The 27,245-nt window shown below is 35.8% G+C and overlaps 1 protein-coding gene across 2 annotated transcripts in view; it reads left to right on the plus strand.

The window, feature by feature from the left end:
- The window catches only part of LOC145671130 (kelch-like protein 17), a 291,534-nt gene that overhangs the window by 3,074 nt on the left and 261,215 nt on the right, over nt 1–27,245 (plus strand). Inside the window, exon 1 of one of the 2 annotated variants that reach the window (XM_081739928.1) lies at nt 6,652–6,673. The exons of the other annotated variant lie outside the window; for it this stretch is intronic. The gene's annotated coding sequence lies outside the window, so the exon portion shown is untranslated. Of the gene's footprint in view, nt 1–6,651; nt 6,674–27,245 lie in introns of those variants that run through there. 2 annotated transcript variants of the gene reach the window in all.

Genomic DNA, 27,245 nt, shown 5'->3' on the forward strand with positions numbered 1-27,245 from the left:
GTATCACACGCACTCTAAACAAAAACGAATGTTTAGAGGAGAGATTGAGGTACACGGAGAACATATACTTTTGCTTCTAAATAAATATGCAGGGTTGCAAACCAATACATGAAATTACCAGAAAAGGTACAGAAAATTACACTTTTAAAGGGGTTGTATTTTAGAGTGGCATAAAGTGGGAGGTTCATAAGTTTTGTGCTCAATACTATTGGATGTAAAGAGTCTGTAGAAATATCCACAGCTATGATACTACTGATATCGTAGATTTATGGGAGTCCGAAAGTTGAAGTTTGTGATTTTGATACTATGTTTGGGGCGTGATATCTCAGGAGGGCAAAGTGCTAAAAATTGCTGCGTAGGCCACAAAATAATCCTGAAGGTGAATAAACTATTGCAAAAAAAAAATATCATGACTGATGTTACATGGAGAAAAAGTGAGGACGTGGTAAAAACGCGAAAAAAGCACGCGGGTCACGATGGTCGTCGCCCGGAAAAATTTAAATATTTTTATGCTAGATCTCAAAAACTACACATGGCTAAGGAATTAGGCCCGCTTTTGGTTGTGTTCAGTTGTGCAAAAGTAATTGCAGGATTCTACTTTTGTTTTACTTAGATTGACTAGCAGGGCATCATTATCTGAGAAAGGAAACTGACATACATTACTGGTTAAATATTCCGTTTTTACATTGGTAAATGCATTATCTAAGCACGCTGTGCCTGTAGTCGGTTTACGGTTAACCACTTGAAGATTATGTTGTCTGAGTAGATTAAGTAACTCATGAACAGTTTTATTGTCAGTAGTCACATCAAAATGTGCATTTACATCGCCTCCTCCTTCCTAATTTACATTTGACCTAATATCTACTTCACTTTCGACTTTTTCAAGCACACTAGATCTGTTTTCACATACAACTGAACTACTTGAAACCACATCAGAATATTTTCTGGGTCTACTGTAACTTACTTTCTACCACTGGTTGGAGTTCCTTTTTAGTTTCAACATTGCCGTCACAATGGTTCGCTTTTACCATACTTGAACTCATGTTTTCTCCTTGCACTTGCACTTCATCACTTTTAATCATACTGTATTTCCTTCCTGTTGTTCCTTGATGTCATGAATCTTACTTTTTAATGTATTCACATCACTAAGCAAAAGGTGTACCATTTCTTTCAAAGACGAAACCTCATGTACTGTCCTAATGCAGCTAAAACACTTTCCCTTTACTGTGTCGTTTTCCACTCGATCGTCATTTGTTTGCGAAGCACATGAATACGTTTGAATGTTTTTCGATCTTGATCGTGTTAATATTGTAGTTTTGTTTTGAATCTTTATATTACATGCTTCACAAACATTTAATGTAGTAGATTCAATGTTTTATTTACATTTTTTTTACACAGTTTACGCCAATACATTGCTTTTCTTCAGGAGTTACGGGTCGACCAAGTAGACATGCCGCCATCTTGTATACCCTTGCCCAAGTAAGCATATAGTAAGCAACACAGCTGTATAAGTTTATAACAGGGGCGTCATTTCAGACTTCGCTTGAGGGGGGGCAAGAGCACCGTCGTCATAAGACTTTTGCGTTTTGTACTAGTGTATTAGTAGACAATCGATTAAAATATATTTATTCCTCAAACTCTTGGGGGGGCGATTGCCCCCTCCTGGCCCCCCTAAATGACTTATAAACGTGTATGGTAGCTGGCTTAAAATCATTAATAGTACAATACGACGGTTAAAATAAGTAAGTGAATACCATAGAGGATTGTATTATATATTGTTTTCAGTCGGCGTAGTGTTTCTTTACTGTATACAAAAATTCAATTTTATATTTACAAATGTAGCATTACTTCTGAGACCATTACAAGCGCTATAGGAATTCATACCACTGCAAAACCCACATTAACGAACTTGTAAATGCAACATACAAGGATTAACCTAATATATTATACCTTACATACAAGGATTAACAAGGATATACCTTACTAGCCAAATCTAACCTATCCGACCCTAACCTACCCTGCTCTATCGTGAAATAATTCTGAGTTCTAAACAATTATTTCTGGTGCCGTTTTAAACTTCGCCTGCGATAAATAAGGTCCTGTTACGTCCCCCACCCGAATATTCGGACCCAAGAGGAACGGGAATGGGGAATGGTGGAAACTTCATAACGAGGAAATACATAATTTATATGGTTTACCCAACATTGTTAGGGTCGTCAAGTCTAGGAGGCTTAGATGGGCGGTCATGTAGCTAGAATGGAAGAAAGTAGAGACGCTTTCAAAGTCTTGACTGGAAGACCAATCGGAAAACGACCATTAGGAAGACTTAGGCGCAGATGGGAGGACAATATTAAGATGGATCTCGCAGAGATTGGAATACACAGTAGAAACTGGATGCAGTTAGCTAAGGATAGAAGTCAGTGGAGAGCTTTTGTGAACGCGGCATTGAACCTCCGGATTCCGTAGGCCAAAGAGTTAGTTAGTTAGTTAGTTTACGTCCCCCAGTCTAAATATTTTGCAAAACGATATGCAGAAAATTACTGAATAAAATAAATAATTTTAAATAATTATTTCAGGTGGTCCGCCGCTTAACTTCACCTATGCCAAGTGTGGTATTTACATATCACCCAATGCAAATATTTTGCAGAACAATAAGAAGGTAGGTCTAATTAGTGAAAGAATTAACCTCTACGCGGTCGACATGCTATATGTTATTAGTAGGGCCCGGAAGTCGAGGAAAATCCTTTTTTAGGAGTGCCCGAAAACGAAGCTTAACATAGTACTGTATATGTTCATTTTGGATCATTGTAGGCCAGAAAATGGTGGATTTTATTTGTCCTTTTTTACCTTTTTTCGGCGTTTTTTGTTTATTGGTTTTTTAAGCTTTTTATAGGTCTTAACATTTTTTTTTTCACTCCATCTTTCGACAATAAATTTACTGGCCATTGACTCGAATCACCACCACCACCTCTTAAACATCTTTTCCTTAGTAAAGAAAATTCAAAAGATAAAGTCATTCTCCAACGACTGGACTGATAAGGCCACATCTGCAATAATCTCAAGTCAGATAAGGAGGCGTAACAATATCCTCCAGCAAGGGGAGTGAGGTGGGGAAGTTTCCTTATTTTAGTTTGTACTTCAGTTTGTGGAAGGACAAACTATTAACCCACCAGAAGTTTGTATTTCTTAAGTATTATATCCATTAAATATGTACCTCTAATTAAATTGGATCTTATTTCTACGTCTTTTTCTAGTTTTCAGATTTTTTTGTTTTACATATTTTAAAGCCTTTTTATAGGTCCTTTTTAGGCAATTTTTAGGTCTTCAACTTCCGAGCCTTAGTTACTAGTAAGGCGAATACATTGGCACAACATTCGTTTGTCAAAACAAACTTCTCATCGGAAATTTGGCAATAACGTATCGCGAGCTCATTGATTCACGCTAAATATTAATTCTGCTGTTGTGTGGTATAAATGGTTATTGTTATCACCTTCGTTATGAGAGGCTGATGGTAATATGTGAAGTCCGAAGGTTCCATCAACGTTAAATTCCAATCAATCGAAAAACATTTTTGGTCTATCGGGGGTTGAGGAAGACCGCGGTAGGATGTCGTTCCCCGACTTCTAGAAATTATCTATGTCATCCCTCCACTTCCTAAAAGTTATACGAATATTAGCACAGGGGACGCCGTGACATGATGCGTCCTCTCACCTTTTCAGATCACCTTTTCCCCTAGTCCTATCAATATATCTAGTGTCCTCTTCAAAACCTATTACTAATCACAAACCTAGCCAATAATGTTGCCCACGAGATGAGACTAAAAATAAGGCCTTCCTTTCTCATCTCCATTCTAGAAGAATTCTCTCTCGTATCGTCTAGATTCTTGAAAAAATTTCCGCTTTGAAAATATATGCCCTGATTTTTCCCTCAATTTCATCTAGAAGTTATCAGAATTTTTCTCTACATCAGCGAAGGGTATGATGTAGCAACATTGAGATTATATTTACTATTGCAATATATTGTGACTTGCATATCTTTAGATGTTGATAAAAGGTCTTCGCAGTGTTCGTACAATCAGCTTACCGATTGATAGATTTCTAACAATGAATAATGTAACATTCACAATATTTTGAGATCAAGGACTTAGAAAATTTCTCGAATTTCAACATGTACACTCATGTCCAAAATATTTGTCGCATATCTATAACTGTCTTCTTATAAGAATATAATTTGATAATGATTTTGCACGGTACTTTTAATAGTGATACTATGTGTATAATCGGGAAATGTATATTTGTGGTAAATTTCATAGGGAAAGAATTATAAATACGAAAATTAGAATGAGTAAAAGAAAATGCTGCTAAGTGGACAAGAAAGTTTTGTTTTCGTATTATTGTTCTTATTTACTGCTCTTTTGACATGAGATTTGTCACACACATGTCTTTGCCGCTTATACACATATTAATGTTATAAGAAATACCGGGCGAATTCGTTATCAAATTACATTCCTCCAGCAACTTATTTATAGACATGCGACAATAATTTTGGACATGAGTGTACTTCTCGTCTCGACTCATTGGCTTATTTCTGAGACTAGACGAGAAATGTCTCGTGTCGTGGACAATACTACTAGGAACATTAACATAACCAAAAATAATAATAAGTAATAGTGCAATTCAACAAACAGAATGAAAGATGGGAACGCTGAGTTAAGTGTATTGCTATGATTAACTCTCATGTGTATACAAGTACTATTCCTTAATTTAAAAAAATCTAATATATCAAGATTTTTTTCTCTTAAGTTTGAAACTTTCTCTATTTCCTTCTACCTTTGTTTGAATTCTATGATGTATGGCGTTCCCAGACAATCATAAGTTACATTTTCAAGCGCACAAGAGTAACAAACAAGATTTGACTGATGATAAATGGACTGCTTGCTGCGGAAGCGGAAAATCGAATGCAGGAGTTCATACATTGTTACAGGTTGATTTCTAAGTTGAATTCGCGATTGTGACAGGATGCTTCTCACCGTCACAGATAACACTGACTCGTCACGATATTTTGTAAGTAACGATCAAACTACGGTGATAGCGACATGAGGAGGTAATCAAACTGCGTAATATAGAATGTTCTGTCCTATTTTTTTCTTCGTAAGGACATTTATAGTAATTATTATTTTTTGCATTTAATTTGAGAGCTCTCTCGTGGCTACGTCAATAGTGTACGCGCCTTTGGCGTGAGAGATCCAGCTCTGTTTCCTAGCGAGACTTCATGTGGTTAGGATTCCACGTTAACGTCTCATATAGCCTCGCTGCTGAAAGGAACGCTAAACTCAAATCTATTTACTTTTCTGTCGTTTAAGTTAATATCGACTGTATCCAAGTCTTTAACGGTCCCAACTCCAGTCTTCAGTAACCTACGCCATCTTTATTTCTTTTTAGACTTTATATGGGGAATCGTTCTCTTTGAAATGAACTAGAATTTCAATATTTTTAAAAGAAATGATGTTCTGGAGATATTCTTGTTTCTCGGACAGACGGAGTAAATATACAGGGTGTCTCAAAAGTCCCCTGACATAGAGTAACTCTGTTAGAGTTATAACAAAATGTAAGAAGGAATATGATGTTTTCAATCTAAAGTGAAGGAATTTTTAAAATCGGACGAGCTGTTTGAGCTGTACACTTTTTATGCGCCCAATGTTAAATGCAAATGCAACGTTGCCATTTACCTCGACCCACAACGTAAGTGAGTGAATTGGCTATCATTTATTTTAACGTGTCAATGGTCAGCTCCCATTTCGAACAAAAAGTTCATTTACTTGTGTTGTGGGTAAATGGCAACGTTGCATTTTCATTTAACATGGGGCGCATAAAGAGTGTACAGCTCAAGCGGCTCGTCCGATTTTAAAAATTCCTTCACTTTAGATTGAAAACATCGTTTGGAGATGGTTTTCTCTTTTACATTTGGTTTTAACTCTAATAATAAGAGTTACCCTATGTCAGGGGACTTTTGAGACACCCTGTATAAAGGGGATTGGTAAACTAAACTCCTTAATGGAACACCTGGCCCAAGGAGAAAGAAAATAATGCTAATAGGCTAATTGATAAAAACGATAAAAGAAAGTAGATCTTAAAAACCTTTGGAAAAAAATAACTGGAGTAAGTTTTTCGTAGTACACCGTTGTACTGTCTAATCTATTTCATTTGAGTTGGTAACAAAAATTCAGCGTCAATTTCTTGGCAATGATACAAATGGCCTTTTTTGTGTTATGACACGTTTATTGTTAAAGTTCATTGCAATGAAAGTTCCTTCATTTGGACATCTAATGATTCCTATTTCTTTATCCACCCAGTTGGTGTGGGACTATAAACGCATTGTTGAAAGTGTTAGAATACAACATCCGGTTGATTGATGCCTGTCATCCAACTATAGCTGAAGCTTACAAAGGTCAGTCGCCTTCTAAATCCGCATAACATCAGCACTTTTTTGTTAGATATGTGATTCAGATGAGCAGTCTACAGCTACAAGAACATTACGGTAGTAGTTTTAATTCACGAGTGTTAGCGTTAAGGATTCTGTGTGAGCATATTCGAGGAATGAATTGTTTAAATAGAAAGGTTTGAATTTTATATATAGGACAGATCTGTATATTTGGAATGAACTGTTTAATTAGGTACGTTTCAATTTTATACATAAAACAAATCTGCATGTGTAGAAAACATAAACCGCCTTATACAGAGTAGTTTTGACGCATGATTAGCGTCATACTAAAGGCCTGACTACTGCAGCAATTGTATGTTAGTCGATTTATTTAGTATGGCACTAATCACTAGGGGCAGGAGTTTTTCGTAGTTTGAAATTAAACATTTCGCATTTGAAATTAAAAATTTCGTATTTTGTTGCATTTTGAGATATAAAATTTCTGATTTTGTCGCTAAGTAAATTATTTTACAAACTCTAATATAAATTATACAAATTCTAGTGTAAGCCCAATATAAGTAATAAGCAATAAATCAATAATGCTACTTAGAACAATGAAGTTATTCTTTATGCAGTTACTAACAACAAATTATTTCTTTTTTCTTTTACAAGTCCAAAAACTTAAAATACACTAGCACAGTATCTTCACGATTGCCATCACAAAACCCCATACATTGTATTAGCTATACAACAGAAACACATACACATGCAAAAAAGGGAAAAAAACATACATAAAATACATTAGTGCAGTAGCTATCTTCTTGCATATCTCGTCTGCAAATTATTATTCTGATGAAAAATGCAGCATGTTGCACGTTTCAGCATTTTCTTCTTTCATTTGTAACTTTCCATTATCAAACTGTATTTAAAAAGAAAAATCACACTCAGTATTCGTTATTGAAAGCTATATTGAAAATAGGCATAAGTTACTGAAATTTAAATTTTCTTCCTCTTTGGTTCTCTGTGCAAGTAAAATATCGATCACACTGATATTGCCCTCTTGACTCTGCATCACAACTTCCTTCAAACTCTTATGGAAATAAGCATACATAGGTTCATATATTGCAATTTCCTTTGAAAATCATGGCATGTGAACAACAAGTTTGTACGAAGTCTTTATATCAGGATTTGAGAGGCACTCAACAAATGAGTGAATAAATACGTAATTTTCCAAGGTTTTCGTACATTTCATTCAATTTCTGCTTTTCTTTCCTCAAGGCATGTAAGTTTAAAAGGGACTTTTCCCCGCATCTTTTAAACAATATTACCACAACACCAGGGTGCGAATTGGCGGGGGGATGCCAGGGATTTCCCCCCCTGACAAAAATCTTTCCCACCCTGGAGAAGAAAAATTTTATCCCTGGCAGGGATAACTTTTTCCCCCTCTGGAGTATTTTTAAGTGGACATAAAGATAAGTAGGTCTACTTTGCGTAGCTAACCTAAATATTACTTGAGTGAAAATTTATGAAAGATCTCACATCTCAACTGTTTTGTACTTGTTAGTGTATATATATATATGGGGGGAGGACTGGGTGCGCATATGGGTGAAATTCATCCCCCCCTGGGAAAATTTTTCAATTCGCACACTGCACAACACTGAATGTTCTACATTCCACAACTATCAGCTATGAACTTGAAACGATAGTAGTAATCAGCATTGCCAATTGCAAAAGGAAAACATTTCTGTATTTTAACAACTGAATTTGACGTTTTTAAAAATTCGCTATTTGTGGCATATTTCGCTCAAAATGTCGGTTATTGCATTTCGTTGGACTTCAAGATATATACCAAAATTGTATTTCCTTACTCAATCTGACGTAGTTCGTTGTAAAACCAACTCTCGGCTTCGTTGGAAAACTTTCGCGATTTCGCAACTTGCGAAAAACTCCTGCTTCTAATAATTACGCGTCAGAACGACTCTGCATAAGGCCTAAAGGATCCTATGCACAATCATTTCAGCGTTGTATTAAGAGTTTGACTAATGCGTGGTGCTAACTTCCGTATTTAGAAGGGAAGTTAGCAACGATTTATATCAAAAAAGGACAACCTCCACTTTTTATTAGGGTTGTTCAAATACATTAAGATAAATCGCGATAAATTAGACTGCATTCTCTCTTATATTGATTTCTTCCAATGTATTGGGACATCCCAGCGGAAAAGTCGAGGTTAGCTTTTTTTTTTCGATATAAACAGTTGTTAACTTCACTAACAACTACCAAAGTTAGCATCATGCATTAGTCGAACCCTCGTACTACCTAGATATTTTTTGTAACGCGGACTACCAAGGAGCTGGGGGTGTTTCGTGCCCACCTGTTAAGATTAAATATATTTCGCAAAAGAAACAAATTTGAAACTCTCACAAAAATCTACAGGGACTGAAGTGAACAGTACACAAGATAAAGCTAACAGCTATTTACTTTGTATGATGCTGCCCTCTAGTAGTGACACTTCTAAATATCAATCACATTTCCTACCAACGGGGGGTACTTTGTGCTTAAAACAGCAAATTTATGAGACACACTAACGTGAAATTCTCACAAAAAAAATCTGCAGTGTCTCAAGAGAACAGTACACGGGATAAGACTAACCGCCAAATTCAGAAAAGGCGGGATACAGCTATTTATTATACTGTAATGTCTGTCACATATCCTACCAACAGGGAGGTACTTTGTGCTCACCAATCTAAAATAGCAAATTTATGAGACATATTAACTTGCAATTTGCACCACAATAAGGTATCCTCTTTAGCTAAGCATGTTGAGCAATAACATATACAGGGTGGTAGGTAACTCCACCGACAAACTTTGGGAGGCGATTCCTTACACGAAATGATACAAAAAAGTTCTAAAAAACATGGGCCGAAAAATGCCTCCTTTCAGAGTTATGATCCATTGAAAATTCGAAAAATCATTTTTCAAAACTCCCTAACTTAGAAACTATAGGATCTATCCCAAGCGGTTTAAGGAATTACACAGGAACTAGTATGTTTTCTGTCTAAATATTCATGTTTTACCATCCTCCGTTATCGGTGAAAGGAACTGTGAAAAGGAAGTTCAAGTATAGGGATACTCCTTTAAGTACTAATGGTGCGTTCGTTTCGCTGGTACCGGTGAATTCTGAAACATGGATATTTAGATAGTGCGTATACCAGTTCCTGTGTAATTTCTTAAACCGCTTGGGATAGGCCCCATAGTTTCTAAGCCGAGATGTTTTGAAACGTGATATTTTGAATTTTCGGTAGTTCATAACTCTGAAAGGAGAAGTTTTTTGACCCATATTTATTAGAACTTTTTTCTTTCATTTCGTATAAGGAACCGCTTCCGAAAGTTTTTCGGTGGAGTTTCCTACCACCCTGTATATCTTTCTAACAATTTTAAAGAAACGATTAGAAGAGTAATTACAAAAAAAAAAGAAAAGAAAAAGAAAAAATACTGTGATGGGCACAAAGTACCCCCGCCCCTGTTAGTAATGCGAGGGTTAATAGAATCCTAAAAAAATTACTCTGCATGAGACTCGAAAGGTTTGAAGGGTGGTTAGCTTTAATCATACTTTCCACCACATGTTGTATCAAACTGTTCTTGTATGGAACTTTTAAAGTGACAATTTGGATGAAACATCTACTCTACAGCAGGATGACTAGATTTATAATTTAAATAAGTAAATAACTAAAACGAGACACTCGGCAAACTGACATAATCATTGTCATTGTTTTATTGGACATAGTAATAGTTTTGTCGTAGTTAACTTTTCAAAATAAGTGGATATTTATTTACTTAAGCTTATTGCAGTTTTAATTTTAACATTACTTTTTAAGATTGAACAATTAAAACCAGGATTAGGGGCATATCTTTTTAATGTCATATTACGAATAATAATAATAATAATAATAATAATAATAATAATAATAATAATAAAAAGAGGACTTTTTTTCTTAAAGGGATGTTTTGCGTCCTGTTTTCATTTTTCTTGGGACACTGGGCATTTTTCTAAAAAAAAAAAAAAAAAAGAAAAGAAAGAAAAAGAAAGACTGTCCTGTTGAAAACTGGACGTCTGGTCACAGCTTATAGGCTTATATACACGAGTTAATATTAAGGAATGAAGGACACGGTGGCACAATGATAGAGCGCTAAACTCTGGTTCGAGAGTTGCCTGGTTCTACCTAAATTTACGCGAGTTTATGGTGGACAACGTCGTATACGTGGATTTTCTCAGGATTCTAGTGTTTCCTCCCACATTCTTATTTCACCAACATAAACATCCAGTTTCATTTATCATTCCTTTGATTTATCACAAAGGGCATAACCTTGAGAGTAGAACTAAAAATTTCATTTCAAATATATAAAAAAGAATAATTTTCATTTCTCACTTGTTGATATTTTACAGTATTGCATACCTGCGCCATCTTTGTTTCTTAGGTCATTGATTTGTATTTTCTTTAAAATGAGCTAGAATTTTAATAGTCTGATTTTATTGGTTTCTTCTGCAAATCTATTTAAGTCTACCGTACGTCGTGAAAATGAAATTTGATTTATGTAATTGTGATATTTAAAATCATTTTTGTATATAGTAAAACCACGATTATACGCGGAATTAGGTGGCACGGACACCACGGAGAGCGAAAATTTCGGATAACCCGAAAAATGACTAAAAAAAGAGGTGCAAACACGAAAAAAAAATCCAGCATATAATTTCCTTTTTCGTACCTTACAACAATCGGCTTCTGCTTATCAGAGTAGAATTGCACTTCGAAACGTGCACCATTGTTGGAAATATTGATTTTTACAATGCAATTTATATTTTTATTTTTTTAGGGCATACTTATTTGCATGCGGAGTGTCAGTACGCAGCGACCAATTATGAAAATAATTGAGCGCGACTGCAACTTTTTTTTTTCGGCACTCCCGAATAATCGGGGCTTTACTGTATAAGCACATGCATTTAGTTAGACTTGAAGGAAAATTCAGTAAAATCTTACAATTAAAATTCCATCTAAGGCTCTTCGTTTAAGTTCATCCCCGCTTTTTTTTTTTAATTAATGAATATTTTACGAACAATGAAGGAATATTCAAAATGTATAAACTAAGTTACGGCACTGTAAATAATATGCACATTACGCTGTTATATTAACTAATAATTGTTTTCAAGACCTTTCGTATGTACTAGATAAGTTGGAGTGACCAACATTTATGACGTCACAGGTTGCGTACGTAGATTTCCGGTTCATGAGAGAACGTTTGGAAACGGTTGTTAGTTTGTTTAATAGTGCACTGAGAAGAACCCGTTATTCGGATAGCGGTATATTGTACAAATATACGGAATCCATAAGTTTACTAAGGGAATCTGTACGAAGCATACACATTCCATATTCTACATAAGTACTGCTTTTTCCTGCTTAAGTGTTATATCCTGCCGCTGCAGGATGTCTGACATCTAACAGTCTTCCGTATATTATATACGTATGTTACATACGTCAACTATGTTATGTACTTTCATCTGTATGTGAGATGCTTACCGCCTATATAGGCCTACTTTTCCTTATTCATACGAAATGTATGTATGGAAAGTATTACACAGCAAAAAATAAAGTATTGAAGCAACACAAAATGACTAGAGCCTTTCTATCTCAGGTGTGCCCTTCCTGGCGCTGCCGTCGATATGCGATTTCCCGTAACTCCCTTGAAAGAGGAGGAACAAATTGCTGCAGCCGATATCTTTCAATTGCTGGATGCGGAAGCGTTGCCACAATGAATTAAATCACTCTGCTTCGCTGTGCTCTGTCTTGTTAGCCACTTTAAGTAGCCTACGATCTTCACTCATCAAGACCAAACGACTGAATGACAAATTGGCAACACAGCTGAAGTCACTCACTTCTTTTCCCTAAGCAAAGGGAGGGTTTCATCCACCACAGGGGTGGGGCCGAAGTATAGTTCGCATATTTTCCGAGGGCGCAGGTGGAATAGACAGGCTGTACTACTTTAGCGTATTAGTTGTAAGTTAATTCAACACCAAGGATATCGCCTTCCGAGCATACCAGAAATACTTCGTTACTGGCTGTGAGTATTTGCCTTGCTTTTTATTGTTCGGATGAGCAAAGCTTTACGCAGTGTATTTTGCATTTATACTAAGTAGTGAATAACGTTCTATGTTTTCTGTAATCTATCAGAGTAATAGCTTTGTAAACCTGTGACTTGTCTGACATTTCCACGAATAGCAGAGCTGCCATCTGTTTTCCTTATCTGTTATTCTTTTGTCTTACCACGTAAGAACAGAAGATGGCAGAACTGTTACTGATGTAACTGTTATCAGACAATTAACAAATTTGCAAAACTGTTATTGTGACCAATTTTCACTGTGTGTTTTGTAGATATTACTTTGGTTACTTTTTACATTTTTGACATTGAAATTATTTACTAAAATTCAGGGTTGTCTGGTTTAAACCAAGGTGGTTTAAACCATGGTTTAAACCTTGATTTAAACCAGCTTTTTTAAAAAAAAAAACAACTGGTTTAAACCAAAAAAACGAAAAATGTTCGTAAAAGTGTAACTATTCGTAAAATCTTGATAAACACACATTTGTGGATTATCACGTTTCACTCCCATATACTATTCGTACTATACTCAGACCTAAATTCCCCATTCATTACTCAAAGAGATTATATGACAAAAGCAACTTTTTTATGTAACTTTATGGATGTTTCTTTTGTGATCTTTTTAATAGTTTGTTATTATTGTTATTCAACCAAAGGAAAATTCTAAACATTGTTTCGTTTTAATAATGTTTACTATTGATAAAATACATCGAAATGCCGTACTTTTTGGGGGAGGGGGGTCATACAAACCCCATGAGAGGCAATTATTGAAATAACGAGAATCTTTGGTAACTGTTTATGTATAAATGGGTCAGAGCCAAAGTGGACTCAAATAATTCGTATCTTTATTCACGTTTCTTAATGATATGCAAAGTAAGTCGTTATATTTCTTTAACTTGGACTAATAAAAGTTGTAGTGAACTGACTTGGACTAAATTAGTTTTTCTGTACTCTGTGGTACTTTGAAATTGCCCATATGTAATTCTGTATAATGGTTCCACTTGTACAATTGTTTATCTTTTTGTCCTTCTGTCCTAATGACTCTCGACGATTATATTAAAAAATATGTAAAGATCAGTCAACGTATTTTTATCAGGAGTCCTTCGTGAGTGAGTTGGCAGACGTATCGCATTTTTGTCCAATTAGTCCCGGTTTCGAGTTCAAATGGAGGACAATTTCTCTTGGATGTAAGCCGAGAAACGGTTTGGATTCCGCTTTAAGCTTATGTGACCCCTTCCAGCATAACCCGGTTGTTGCATACTAACACCAAGGCGAAACAAGCTTTGTTTTGTCCATATGTGATATAAATACATAGAGCAAATTATTTAAACCAAAAATACCTGGTTTAAACCAAAAAAACCGGGTTTAATAAAAAAAACTGTTTTTTGGTTTTTTCAATAAAAACCATGGTTTTTGCCAACCCTGCTAAAATTCAAAAAAGTGAGATAAGTTTAGCGAAGAGCTTTAATTCGAAAAAAAAAAAAAAATAATTCCCCTTCAATATCAATGAGCTAAAAAAAAATAAAGATTTCATAGGTGTTCAACAACCGTGATTGTTTGCTCATAATTCCATAGAATTTCTATATAAATACACGTAGCCTGTCATTACAATGCTAGTGAAACGAAGCATAGAGATAAATTCAACTTATTTCCTGTTGTCCTTTTAAAACTTGGGAAGATTCTGTTTTCTTCTGATTTTCACTTCTCCAGGTCGTCGCAGTTTTGAACGGAGTGAAATGTGCCGTAGTCTTCACGGCAAGACTGTAGGTATTTCTTTAAAATCGCCTCAAGAGAATAGGTATCCGAATCAGGAAAGATAGATGAAGACACGGTTTAATCGTGTTCCCTTCGTAATGGTAAAGTTTTGTGGAAAGTTGCTCTGCATTGTTTTATTTGTTCTACCAACTTCAAGCAAAAGAAGGAAGCTTTCGTTTAAAGGAAGAACAAAAACTTTTGTTGAAGGGTATAAGTTGTGTATCTCCTTATCGTAATCCGCTCTGTAAGCTCAGAGAATCGCAAACTTTTATGAATGATCGCTACGTCTTTTGTAGCTGCACTAAGCTGGATTAAAATAAAGAATTAAGGTGGAGAAAAGCTACTTATCAGTAGCGTCGCTAGCAGAATTTTCCCCAGACTCAAGTTACTTTCGGAGAGAAGTTCAGAATGGTTTGCAAACAAGTATCAGTATAGTGAAGCCATAATTACCGTTATTTGTTATACGAGATATCCCTGCTTGGGTACTGTGACTCAGTGGTGGTACGAGGGGTTCTTAGTCCGTTCCCACTCATATGAGTTTTTAGTGGACAATGGAACCCATCACATTCCATTATTTTTCATAATCATACATTTTGATTAATCTTCTCTCTCCTTTAGGCAGCAAGTCAAAATCATGGGACGTAAAACCAGAAATTTCATTTCAGCTTTTTAGATTCCAGTTCTCCATACATTCTTTTGAACAGCAGGAGACAAAACTCACAACCCTATTCCTGCTTACTGAGCTAATGGCCCTGGCTTACTTAGTAACTTGGTACGTTGAATTCGAGTTTAGCATCCTTTTTCAGCACCGAGGCTATATGGGACGCGGACCTACAGTTTAAGGTAAAATCCAAACCTCCGCATTACGTTCAAAATTGTCAAGACTATCTCACTGGGAATCATACTATTGACACCGTCCACCAAAGGCGCCCACTAGTCACTAGGCCAGCGGTGAGGCCGGCTTGCTAAGTAAGTTCAATGGGCTAAAACACCTGACACAGCATAATCATAATCATAATTTATTGCATCCGTTCATCGTTATACAACGAAATTGGACATGTCATTATATATATACCAGTATACATAAACATACATACTATTATTACATATAGATTCTTATGATTTCACTAATTTACTTACTATATATTTAATCAGCACACAATGATGGTAATTTTCAAGTTATCCTCATATGAATAGGTGGTTGCTTTCTAGCTGAATTATTCTATTCTTGGCTTTAATGTAGAGGTTTCCAAGTTCAAATGCCCATTGAGCACAAAGTATTCCGTATTGAGCTACTGTCGTGAGACACTTGAAGAAATGCTTCATTTATTATGCAGACTAAACTAAAAAACAGTTTGACTGGCACAGCCTAATTTGAAACAAATTCAAATTATGTAGTTTCTATCCTTCTCAGCGAATAGTCCTTTCTCATGCGAATAGTCCAAATAACTAACACTCGTGCCGCTGATTGCACCTTTTACAGTAATTTGAGTGTATTTTAAAACATGTCCGTCCAGGGGTTCACGAAAAAAAAATATCTCAAGGTTGGAATATTTGTATGTATTTAAATATCAACTTTGAGAACACTTTTGTCGCAAACTCATGGTGAGTGCTGCTACGTTTAAAAATAATTCCATTGGATTCAGATTCCTCAAATTAGTTTGTAAAGCACAATTAGAAATATAAATTTAGGTAAATGTGAGCGCATTTAGGCATGAGCAATACTTCACACATCTCAACTTTTGAAGTCCTATTTCTCGTGGCGCCATGGATGGATATATTTTAAAATAGTTCCATTCGATCCAGCTTCCTGTAATTAGTATAAGAAGCGCAAATAGAAATGTACCCAAGCTTGGGTACTTCTGGAATAAGCGATAGGCTAATTCAAACATCGCAACTCATATTTGTCGTGACTCCATGGACGGATATTCTTTAAAAATATTTTCATTTGATTTACCATCTTCAAGTTAGTGTAAAACATTCAAGTAGAAATTTTGCTAAGCGTAGGCACTTTTTACCAGTTGTATGATCGTTAGTTATTTACCATACTGACATATGCACCATATATGAAATACAGGTTGGTTCAGATACATGGAAATGCTGAAACGAACTTGGAATAGTGTAATTCGGTTTGAATAAAGATAGAATGAAAGTAATTTACACTGGAGTCTTTCTGAGAGCACGTGCTACCAGAAAGTCTTATTACTTGTACAGTCCGCAGCAAAAAACCTGCAACATAAGCATGTAAGTTTTTTTTTTTTTTTTTGAAACTACGCCTAACAGCGCAGGGAATCAACATAACGTCTAAGTGGCACGAATCACACCAGGAGAAACCTTGGTGTCCTCCCCTGTACACTTATTTTGCAGCAAGAGACTTCGTCGTTTCACACTAAACTTACATGCTCATGTTGCAGGATTTTTGCTGTGGACTGTACGTTCTATGGGTTTCATTTAAAAATTGTGGCTCAAATCCAATGTGATTGCCATCAAGCTGTTCGATAAGGCCCTTTTTACGTCATGCTTCAATGCTTGTTCCTTCTTCCATATCACACACAAGCTTTGATTTCATATTTTCTACACCGTTCGAATTGTATTTGGGTGTTTTCGTACTTTTGAACCACACTGTAAGTTTGACTTTGAAAGAGAAAGATAAACGTCTTATAGAATCAATAACTAAAAATAAACATACACGCCAGAAGATTTTTTAAAAATAAGAAGTAGGTATGATTTCGTGTGAATAACTTCCAGAATTAAGTGATCGGACAACATATAACACAATACGTGAAGTTTTGCATTACAGGAACAAATGGAAATTTAAAAACAGAATAAAAATCACGATACTTTCCTAGAAAATATCCTCCTGTTGGTGATGCAGACAGAGAGACTGGAGGATTGACTTTTCTTCCAATGGAAGCGGATTTGGCCCAGTTACTGGTTTGCAGACACTTTTTGAACAGAGCTTTCATGTTTCTCTAGGGCTTCTTATGCTTTCTCGTTGATTCCTGCTGATAAGCACATTCTCATTCCACCAGGGTTTGAAATCCTGGGGAATGGGGGGGGGATTCTCCTACTTAATATTTTTGGAATAAAATTCTACCCACAAATAAATTACTGGGGGTTGAATAGCGTGACATTCTTGTCAGAAGTTTGCAAATTAATTGCTTTCATATGTAATTACCGGGTGCATTAGTGGTTAGCATTAACCTCTCTATGTCATGGCATTCCTATATGTAGTGTTTTATACACTTCTACTTTCCCGCCCCGACTCTTATGATTTCACATCCTACACTCCATTAATTCTTTACAAACATTCACATTCGTTAACCATGTGCCACCTTTAATCTAAATTCTAAATGACATAACTGTGAGACTAGAAATTGAATTTTATTTCATTATTTCATACTGCTGCTCATAAATCCATGGAAATCAATTTGATAAAGTTTTTGCAATTATGTGGGAAGCCTGAAAGCCTCTTGATAGATATGAAGAGATGAAAACCATATTTCTTTATTACGTTACACATGAAACGTAGTCGGTCCCTTCCCTTTTCTTAATGTCTTATGTCAACGTACGAGACGGCGTTGGCAGTGACAATCAGAGATGATTGACCAAACACTCGTAGGCAGGCAACGATGTTATTAACTGTGAAACAAGACGAATTCTACGAAGTCGAAACACGCATCCCAGCGGTTTCCCCTATCGTGAAATTGCTTGTTTCCGTGAGTGGACTGACTGAAATGTGGACGATCATGATGATGATTGTACTGTTTCCTTGTCTGAACGCCACACATGACTTGTGTGGCCTTGCATCGATCCTAGTTCATTCCCCTGCCAGGAACGCAAGCGGAAGTTCAGTTTGTTTGGGGGGTAATGGAACTAACTGATGGGGAAAGGGACGCCTCACTTGTCACAGAGAGCACGCGCCGCCGAATCGAGGGAAGAAATCCAATACAACGAATACACCACACACACGTAAACTTGTGTGCGTATATATATATATATATATACATACACACAGCAGTCAGATTCGCATCCCAAAGCTCATCATTTTAAAATTATGGACATCAACTACCTATGCTAATATTAAAGAAGTTGTTCTAAGCTTAGACTTTGATTAATAGTGGATCTTAAAGGGCAAGATTTACAGAATGGAATCAGAATTTTGACACAACTTAGTCACGTTTTAGCTTTGCTTTAAGAAAACTAGTATTCCCCGAAGCTTTAATTATGCCTTCACGCTAGCGAATCTCTTGGTGTCAGGTAGGAGGCAGCGTAGTTACTGACAACTATTAGCCTGACTGTAAACTATTAGAAATTAACGGGAATGACAGATAATGTTGCTTTAGATGTTTATGCAACCCGCAACTGTATAGTGTTTTGAGGTTTGCATAATTGCATGCAGGAACGCCTGTGGGATTTTTTTTTTTTCCAAGGGGCAAAAAACCGACATACAAATGCAGTTGAAAATACAACCATTGTGATGCACGCGTGCGCATAATAAATCATATAAATAATAGTTATTTACGCACTTCAATGTATTAACTACACTAAATAAACTACAGTAGGCCCTATTATAGTGTTCAATATAAGTACGTGGGTGCAAATACTGTTGTACGTGAGAGCAAATTAGTATGTTTTGGCATATATTTCTAAGAGCTGAACTTTCTTTGAAAATCCAGGGAGGCAACTGCCTCTTTGCTCCCCGCTGCGGGTGCTCATGATCACGTGACTGACAGACTAACGCGTCTTGCTATTGTAATAAGGATAATGAATCTTTTGTTTTCCTGACATAACTAGTGTTTACATATTTTTCTCTTTCCCTGTTTCAAAGCGTCCTTTCGTTTTTCTTTCTGAAAGCCGTTTACTTCCACAAAAATATGTTAATAGATAGATAAATCTAAGTTAAATATTTAGTTTCCAACCGCTATGAAGTATTTCTAATACTGTAATATAGTAAATTTAACAGAAGTGTAAGTTTCCCTACAACAGAAAAGATCATCCTTCATTGATTTCTAAAATAAAATATTTATTAAAATTGTTTTGCGAAAATATTAGTGTGTCGGAACGCGCAAAAATTTGATGGTTCATATGGATGATGAAATATCCGTAATATTTCGCATGCTTGAATACCAAGTTCATGCTAAGTTTCATGCAAATCTGATGAGTTTGGTTGAACTCTTACAATGAGGCTTCAGAGTCTGTTTACCAAGTTGACGATTTCTGTGCGAGTAATTTCAGCCTCGACTCCCGGTGAGTGTATTTACCTCGGATAAAAATTTAGATCCTGCTCTAAGCAGTAATCCAGTCTTATAAAGCCTTGGTGCTTAAATATCGTCAAGCTCCAAGCTACGTATGCTGAAGATATTTCTTTTAACGAAAGCTTGAGAATACTACAAAAATATGAAAACACTCAACACTATTTTACTGTAAAGGAACAGTGCTCTCTTACTGCGAGTAATGGAGATTTTGATGCAACTCTATCCATCACGACTCTGGAACTCACTAAAGAAATAATCAACACTTCTGACCAGAGTATATACACTTGTTTATTAAAAACTAAATTCCAGTGTAACAGTTTCAACAACGTAACGTTGTCTTCATCAGACACTAACTGAAAGAGATGTCTTAGAGCGCAGTTATTTATACTCCAGAGAGTATAAATAGAGTATAAATAACTGTCCTCTAAGACATCTCTTTCAGTTAGTGTCTGATGAAGACAACGTTACGTTGTTGAAACTGTTACACTGGAATTTAGTTTTTAATAAACAAGTGTATACTCTGGTCAGAAGTGTTTATTATGTCTTTAAATAGTAGGTTGCCTCATGGAGACCTACGTTAGTATACCCACCATCAGTGTGGAGAACAGGTTCAATTGCCAGTACAAACTGTAGCCACTCTTTATTATGGTTTAAGGTCCCGATATAAACGAAAGACCTACCCGTTAGATCCTCGAAGTCAAGCAATGTTGGAACCATAGTGGCTGAAGCTGTCAAGTACTTAAATAACTTATCTTTGAAGGTATGAGTGACGCATGTTGACATACACAAGAGGAGTTTCGGAGTTATTGTGCTTACGAGGAATGTAATGTGGAAAATACATTTACTATTTTAAGATATACAGTATGTTTACAAATTCGGTGTCCAAACTCCAGGAGGTGATTCCTTATATCAAATGAAAGAAGTTCTAATAAACATTGGTTGACAAACCCTGCATTTCAAAGTTATAAAGCGCCGAAAATGCGAAACATCACTTTTTAAAACGCCTTTGTTTAAAATTCTATTGGACCTATTGCCAATGGTTCAAGAAATTAAACTGGAACTAATGTGTTCTTTATCTAAATATTCAAAATCCTCCTGTTCCAGTGAAATTTCCAAACATGCTGTAGATTCGAATATCACACTTGTCATGAAAGATTGAGAGATTCATTACTTGAACTACTTCTCCCATTGATGAAATTCTACGTATACCATTGGTCACGTATGACATATTTCTTCCAATATTTCGGCACTATTCGTTTCCAATGGGTTCCAAAGACATGGAATTTACAATAGCTCTGTTTTGTGTTGACCCATAATAAACATTATGATGAAAGATAGGATTGTAATTTTTATCTAACTTACCGGAACAAGAAATTTCGAAGAATAAATAAATCAAAGATAAAGAAACGTATGTTATAAAAATAAATGTGAATCATATATCGGCCTATGGAACCGAAAGTACAACTTTGAAAAACCTTACACTTCCGTTGTCTCCACAAGTAAAATTACTTGACTATACCGGAATGTGTTGAGAGTGCAGAGTTCACGCAGCATTATGGAAATGGTTAAGGAGCTACATAAAAGTAAGAGGTAGCGGACTCCAGACAGAAAGGCCAAGAACGGCACTGAGAGTCGCGAGGTCCTGACTATACTTCATCCAATTTCAAATTCCCTGCTAATCAACGTAATCTCTTCGGAGAAAGTTTTAGTTTGTAAAGTACCGTATAACCTTGATGTTGACAAGAGACTCTAATCTCAAGTATAGCAAAACTGTGTGCTTTGTGCTCACATGCCTTCAATTGCATTGATTTTGCTAGTTGACGAATTTTAAGAAACTTGATGAAAACTGTTTGGAGCCAAAAGAGTGTACCAAACTAGTGAATGAACATCACGTGTCACCGTAAAACCTTTTGGGTAACAGACCTCTCGGTAGCGTAGAAGAAACTTGAAAGAGAGCAGAAATTAGAACTTTGGAGAAAGTATGGTTATTAGGGGAAAGTCGTCTGGTATCGGACAGCGGGTGGTATCGGACAAAAGCAGTTTTCGTTATTTCCTGCTTAAGACGGCACATGTCAAGCATACAGTGAGTTGATCAAAATGAACTAGCCAAGCCCACGCCATAGTGGATTTGTTCGATGAACGGTGTATCTCATGCTTCAAAGTTTTTGTATTTTTGCGAGTAATGAGGTGCACGGAGATAGATTTGTATGCCTGCAACTTGTCACAAAGTAAATGTATCGATATATTATTGCAATCATAGTATTTATTAGGGTGTGTATATATTATAATTTAGGCGTATAGTTGCCTTCGTGTTGTTACAAGCCGGTAGATAGCCATTCATAAGTTGCAAGTCTTTCGACTGGTATCGGACAAAAGGGAATCGGGTGGTATCGGACAAAACACTGGTAAGTAAACTTGACGTTTTTTAATGGTTTCTTGCTTTTTCAGAAAACCATGGGGAAAATACGTGGCAATTGCGATGAAGAAAGTATAAAGTTGGTCATTTACAAACTTATTTCCAAAGAAGCACGTGTGGCCAGTGCTAGGTATGGTGTTCCTTAGAGTACATTAGGAGATCGTGTCAAAAACTGTCGGAAGGGAAAGAGGTAACAGCTAAGTCTCGCTGCTCGGATAACAAAGGCACATTTAGTAGAATATGACCAAGAAGAAGTACTATACAATCATGTAAAGGCTTTGTATAGTTAACTAGTCTAATGCCACTAAGAATACCAGAATTTTTTAAAACTAGTTTACAAACTTGCTGAAAAACATTATAATCTGCGGGGAGTCTTTTGATGATTGGATACAGCGCAATATGTGTAAAGACTTGGTCTAATGTGACGTGAAAATTTTGAAGGCAGACTGTTTTATCATTGTGATTTGTGTCAGAATAAAAAAATAACATCTCTTGATGAGACTAAGAATTTTGAGATCTATTTTTTACTCTTATTTTAGGCTGTATTTCAAAGCGTAATAAAACTCTATTTTAAGTGTAAGAACTCTTGCAAGTAAACAGCTTATATTTGCAATTAATTCTGTTATGAAATTACCTCAAAAGACCAATTCTCTATAGTTTTATGTTTGTCCGATACCACCCTCCACTTTTTAAGAATGCTAATTTGTATTACCTTTGATTTTTTACAAAAATATATATTATTAGTTTTTACCTGTCAAATCACCTTTAACACGTTGTGTGTAAGATACCAAGGTATCATTTTGTGCATTAAATAATTTGATATAGCTAATTTTCAGAATGACAAACTGAAAAAAGCTATGGTGTCCGATACCAGACGACCTTCCCCTAATCCAATTCGGAATAGGGTATGGTCCAATGAGGATATATTTTAGTTTTAATGAATATGCGTATTACTCTGGTCTCTAATAAGTTCCAGAGTCGTCATGGGTAGTTAAAAGAGAAAATTTGTTTCTGAGGCAATCAACTTCCGGGTTCCTTAAACTATATTGAGCATAATTGAAAGCTAATACAACGAAATTCCGGGATCTGAATAATCGAATAATCTCCTCCAGATGTTAATGATTCCAACGGTCGTAAATCGTCCACTTTACAGGTAGTTAAAAAACAAGAATGGTAATACCGTGTTGAACTTGGTTAGCATTCCCTTGTTTTGCGTTACATATGCCGTTCAATAGTTTTTCATTGGATCCAGACTAGACGCCCTCTGCATTTGTTACTCAGCAAATATGGATAATATGAGCACACTAACTGGGAAGAATTGGTTAAGATGTTAGGGGAACTTTTCATTATGATTTCTGTGTCTGTCTACGAAAACCAAACTTCCCGATTGTGAGACAAGTCATAAACTGTTAGTGTAACTATTACATTTCAGAAAGAAAACACCATAAAAGTAAAGAACGAATATACTGTAATATTTGGTATTTTGATTCCTTCATTGCAGTAGACCAAGATATATTGCCTACTGTCATACATAAATTCTTAGACAACGGTCTTATTTCCGCACGAAATGTATCTCTTTTACAGGGTATCCAGTGATAGAAAATATCGGAAATAACCGGAATCATCTTTGAATTGAGTATTAAAATCTGCAAATGTAAAACCAGCATTTTTAATACTGAAAGGCATCCAAATGATAATACAAGTAATTTTAAAGTGCTGTTTGCTTATCTCGCGTACACTAGTAATTTCAAGTTGAAAAACTTTTAAAATAAACTTATTTATTTTATTGACTAGTGTCAATTATCCGCTTCGCTAGGTTAAAATAAGGAAAATTAGTAATATGTTCCGTTAGACAGTCAGTTTTTTACTATTACTGAAGTGCTTTCTTCTGACATCGGTTATTTCCCCTCTTTCCTTCCCCCAAGTTACGGGCTGAATTTAGATTTAAACAACATCGGAATTGTCAGTTCATCTCAGCGACAACGAAAACTATGAATTCAACACTATTTTAAATAATATAGGTCATTTTTAAACCCTTTCCGGCCCGTTGATAACATTTGGAATCTTTTATATATAATATATACTAGCAGCGTTCACCCCGCTTCGCTGCGGTCACCCCGGAACGCAATAAACTTTGTTACTTAGATAATTTTTACTTTTTCGCTTTCAAGTGATTTATAGCGCCTGTTAGTTATGTTAACCCGCCGAGTCACAGGGTCATGCGGGTTGCATATAAATACGTTTATTTTTATACCTATGATGAACTAATAACAAAGGATTTCTACGTATGGACACCTGAATGGTCAATTATCTCAAGACACTGGTAATTGAAAATTAAAGTGATATGATAAAAACCATCTAGGGTCCACATCCTAACAACCCCCCAAAAATGAAAGAAATCGGTTCAGCCGTATTAGCGTGATGAGCGTACAAAGGATTTTTTGTACGTATTGACACCTGATTGGTCAATTATCTCAAGACACTGGTAATTGAAAATTAAAGTGATATGATAAAAACCATCTAGGGTCCAAATCCTAACAACCCCCCAAAAATGAAAGAAATCGGTTCAGCCGTATTAGCGTGATGAGCGGACAAAGGATTTTGTGCGTTCTCTTTTATATATATATATATATATATATATATATATATATATATATATATATATATATATATATATATAAAATATAATATTAATTCATGCAGTTTCCCCATGTAATCATTACACTCTTCTTTCGGGTCAGTCTCATAAGTTGGTACCTCTACTTACTCGCGGTGAAGCGAAACAGAGGATCTATGATATGGCATCATTGCAACAGGAAATACTGTGAACATATGTTTTTCCAACACACACACACACACAAAAAAAATCGGGTTGGAAAGGGTTAAATATCTCCCCCTCCCCTCCCCAAAGTTGCAGCGTCAAAATGAAATGATAAAAACCATCCCAGGATCTAGCCTCATCCATGTTGAAAATTTGAGTTATTAAGTTCAAGAGTTATTAAGTCACAAACATAATCACTTTGATTTTTATTTATATAGATTTTTTTTTTTTTAGTTTAACGTTCCATGATGATGCTCCGAGTCTAGGAGAGACAGTGGTGTTGATAATAAATAAAATGGTAGAGTGAAGAAAGTAGGAAGGGCAGTGACGTAGCTAGAGGGGGGCAAACGGGGCTTGTGCCGGGGCACCAGATTGGAAGGGCGCAAAATGAGCTCAAAATTGAGCAAATATTTGGGAGCGTTTTGGTTTGGTTAGTCAGGGGAGCGCTAAGGCGAATTCTTGCCCCGCGCAACAACTAGCATATTTATGTCGTTGAGGAAGGGAGGACTCTGAGAAAATCCACGCGTATGGCTCGAGCCCCGATTGAACCAGGGACCCTACACATCAGAGGTAATCACTCGCTCTACTACTGAACTAAAATAAACTTCTATTCTTTATTTTTCTCTGACTCAAGGAAAATTTTACACAATATTTAGAAGTTGTAAACGGCGGAAGGTTCTTGCTTCGTAGTTGGGAGATCTCGGATGTGAAGCCTGTTGTAGGTTTACCTCTGTTGTATATTGCGAATTCTGCGACAGTTCCCTAAATATAGACCATAGCAAATTTCCTGTTTTATTATTATTATTATTATTATTATTATTATTATTATTATTATTATTATTATTATTATTATTATTATTATTATTATTATTATTATTTGTTATCAAAGTTTATAGTGTAAATTACTTCTGGCAGTTGTATCAACTCATCTAGAACTTCGTTAATAAATAAATAAACATATAACATATTAAATTTAGTGTAGTAACGAGCTTATCGAAAAACGTTTGTTTTAATCCATTATATCGATGCTTCCCAATGTTTTTTAACTAATGGCACACTTCACTGGAAGCTCACGACAATACACTTGTTTGATTTTTTATTTGTTAATAATAATAATAATAATAATAATAATAATATGAATTATGAGCCTCGGGGAGTTAACTGGTACAGTCGATCTCAAAATTGATTGCAAGTACTTATTAAATACTTCATAATTAGAGCTGCTTCTAATTCTATCAGACGCATATTGGGATAGTTACTTTAAATATTTTGATCTTGGTCGTGACATAAGAGTTTTACATTTTTTTATTGGTATATTTGTATACAATTTATTAAAAAGCATGAGTTTGTCAAACTCGGCAGAGAGGAGCAACTTCCCGCTCATCTCTCCAAATGATGCTCGTCGTCATAACCCAGCTTTTACAGCGCAATCGGAAAGTAACTGTACTTGAATTAAAAGATCCAGCGAACTCCAGTTGGGAACCAAAGACGTAACCAATGTGTTGGCCACATAGTAGCTACAAATGTTAAAATCAGGGTAGGTTTAACCGTTACGTAGTGACGGAGCTATAAGGGGATAGGACCACTTAATCGAAAACTTGTTCCTCCAGTGGCACTTCTTCTCAGTAGTGGCCATGTTGCTAGTATAGTTCGTTTCTTCAACCGGAATGCAATTTGTATATAAAGAATGAAGCCTTCTAGTGTAGTGGCTCGTGCCATAAACTTCCGAGAGATCTTGCGGGAAAACACCCTCGATAAATGGCCAACCAGAGCCCTCATTTCAAACAATTGACACTCGCTTGTCAACTCCACGTGGACCCTTAGTAGCCACAGTTCAAAATGCTATCTTTTAAATAGTGTTCGATTCCCTGTTCCCAAGCGACCAGCTTCCTTGTTCTTAAATTACCTGAAATCTGTTTCATATTAGCCGTAGTATTGGGAAGAAAGAACAGACGTTGCAACCCCGCAAATGTGGTCAAAACAAGGAGGAGGAGAATGAGATACTGTTGTAAAAATCAGAATGGGAACTTGAAAAAAGTTGCCGAACTGCACTTCTATTGAGTGAACACACTATAACTAAAATATTGAAAAACGCAATACTGATCAATAATTACTTTGTGCTATCAAACACTCAAAACTATTTTTTTAATGTAATAGCCATTACGGATAGCTCCTGAAGCACCAACCTTTGAGTTGATTACTAGAATTTTTTTTCTGTAAAGCATGCTAAATACGAATGGTCTCTTCAATATTTTAGTGGTCCCCTCACTATCTTTCTCCCTTTAAAAAAAAATACTGCCCTTACAGTTAATGTTTCACGGAATTTAATTTTGGCTTATAGTCTAGCTATATCTAGGACATTGTTAATCCTAAGTTTTTCTTTCTTACTACTACTTCTTTACAAGTGAAAAATTCAACGAAATTA

The sequence above is a fragment of the Thermobia domestica genome, chromosome 15, assembly GCF_964235325.1.
Source record: "Thermobia domestica chromosome 15, izTheDome1.hap1.1, whole genome shotgun sequence".
Classification (NCBI taxonomy): Eukaryota; Metazoa; Arthropoda; class Insecta; order Zygentoma; family Lepismatidae; genus Thermobia; species Thermobia domestica.